Below are 2681 nucleotides of genomic sequence, written 5' to 3' on the forward strand. Positions count from 1 at the left end.
AGATATGATCAACATAGTGATGTTCACCATTGAAAACTACTCCATCTCACGTGATGATCGGACATGGTTTAGTTGATATGGATCATGTGATCAGTTAGATGATTAGATGGATGTCTATCTAAGTGGGAGTTCTTGAGTAATATGATTAATTGAACTTTAATTTATCATGAACTTAGTACCTGATAGTATTTTGCATGTCTATGTTGTTGTAGATAGATGGCCCATGTTGTTGTTCCGTTGAATTTTAATGCATTCCTAGAGAAAGCTAAGTTGAAAGATGATGGTAGCAACTACACGGACTGGGTTCGTAACTTGAGGATTATCCTCATTGCTGCACAAAAGAATTACATCCTGGAAGCACTGCTAGGTGACAAACCTACTGCAGGAGCAACACCAGATGTTATGAACATCTGGCAGAGCAAAGCTGATGACTACTCGATAGTTCAGTGTGCCATGCTTTACGGCTTAGAACCGGGACTTCGACGATGTTTTGAACGTCATGGAGCATATGAGATGTTCCAGGAGTTCAAGTTAATATTTCAAGCAAATGCCCGGATTGAAAGATATGAAGTCTCCAATAAGTTCTACATCTGCAAAATGGAGGAGAATAGTTCTGTCAGTGAACATATGCTCAGAATGTCTAGGTACCACAACCACTTGACTCGGTTGGGAGTTAATCTTCCTGATGATAGTGTCATTGACAGAGTTCTTCAATCACTGCCACCAAGCTACAAGAGCTTTGTGATGAACTATAATATGCAAGGGATGGATAAGATGATTCCCGAGCTCTTCGCAATGCTAAAGGCTGCGGAGGTAGAAATCAAGAAGGATCATTAAGTGTTGATGGTCAACAAGACCACCCGTTTCAAGAAAAAGGGTAAAGGGGAGAAGGGGAATTTCAAGAAGAACGGCAAGAAATTTGCTCCTCAAGTGAATAAGCCCAAGTCTGGACCTAAGCCTGAGACTGAGTGCTTCTACTGCAATGAGACTGGTCACTGGGAGCGGAAATGCCCCAAGTATTTTGCGGAGAAGAAGGATGGCAAAGTGAAAGGTATATTTGATATACATGTTATTGATGTGTACCTTACTAATGCTCGCAGTAGCGCGTGGGTATTTGATACTGGTTCGGTTGCTAATATTTGCAACTCGAAACAGGGGCTACGGATTAAGTGAAGATTGGCTAAGGACGAGGTGATGATGCACATGGGAAATGGTTCCAAAGTCGATGTGATCGCCGTCGGCACGCTACCTCTATATCTACCTCCGGGATTAGTTTTAGACCTAAATAATTGTTATTTTGTGCCAGCGTTGAGCATGAACATTATATCTGGATCTTGTTTGATGCGAGATGGTTATTCATTTAAATCAGAGAATAATGGTTGTTCTATTTATATGAGTAATATCTTTTATGGTCATGCACCCTTGTTGAGTGGTCTATTTTTACTAAATCTTGATAGTAGTTATACACATGTTTCATAGTATTGAAGCCAAAAGATATAAGTTTAATAATGATAGTGCAATTTATTTGTGGCACTGCCCTTTAGGTCATATTGGTGTAAAGCGCATGAAGAAACTCCATGCCGATGGGCTTTTGGAATCACTTGATTATGAATCACTTGATGCTTGCGAACCATGCCTCATGGGCAACATGACTAAGACTCCATTCTCCGGAACAATGGAACGAGCAACAGACTTGTTGGAAATAATACATACTGATGTATGCGGTCCGATGAGTGTTGATGCTCGCAGCGGGTATCGTTATTTTCTTACCTTCACAGATGATTTGAGCAAATATGGGTATATCTACTTAATGAAACACAAGTCTGAAACATTTGAAAAGTTCAAAGAATTTCAAAGTGAAGTGGAAAATCATCGTAACAAGAAAATTAAGTTTCTATGATCTGATCGTGGATGTGAATATTTGAGTTATGAGTTCGGTCTTCATTTGGAACAATGCGGAATAGTTTCGCAATTCACACCACCTGGAACACCACAACGTAATGGTGTGTCCGAACGTTGTAACCACACTTTATTAGATATAGCGCGATCTATGATGTCTCTTACAGATTTACCGCTATCGTTTTGGGGTTATGCTTTAGAGACGGCTGCATTCACGTTAAATAGGGCAGCATTGAAATCCGTTGAGACGACACATTATGAACTGTGATTTGGCAAGAAACCCAAGTTGTCGTTTCTTAAAGTTTGGGGCTGAGGTGCTTGTGTGAAAAAGCTTCAACCTGATAAGCTCGAAGCCATATCGGAGAAATGTGTCTTCATAGGATACCCAAAGGAGACTGTTGGGTACACTTTCTATCACAGATCCGAAGGCAAGATATTCGTTGCTAAGAATGGATCCTTTCTAGAGAAGGATTTTTTCTCGAAAGAAGTGAGTGGGAGGAAAGTAGAACTTGACGAGGTAATTGTACTTAATCCCTTATTGGAAAGTAGTTCATCACAGAAATCAGTTTCGGTGATTCCTACACCAGTAAGTGAGGAAGCTAATGATGATGATCATGAAACTTCTGATCAAGTTACTACCGAACCTCGTAGGTTAACCAGAGTAAGATCCGCACCAGAGTGGTACAGTAATCCTGTTCTGGAAGTCATGTTACTTGACCATGACGAACCTACAAACTATGAGGAAGCGGTGATGAGCCCAGATTCCGCAAAATGGCTTGGCC

The 2681-nt window shown here is 40.7% G+C and overlaps 1 pseudogene; it reads left to right on the top strand.

Annotated features, from left to right (window-relative positions):
* The first annotated feature begins 216 nt into the window (after positions 1 to 216).
* On the top strand, positions 217 to 1173 carry LOC147966091 (uncharacterized; annotated as a pseudogene).
* Positions 1174 to 2681: the final 1508 nt, after the last annotated feature.

This window comes from Triticum urartu, chromosome 6A (assembly GCF_056163025.1).
Source record: "Triticum urartu cultivar PI428250 chromosome 6A, HENAU_Tu73, whole genome shotgun sequence".
Classification (NCBI taxonomy): Eukaryota; Viridiplantae; Streptophyta; class Magnoliopsida; order Poales; family Poaceae; genus Triticum; species Triticum urartu.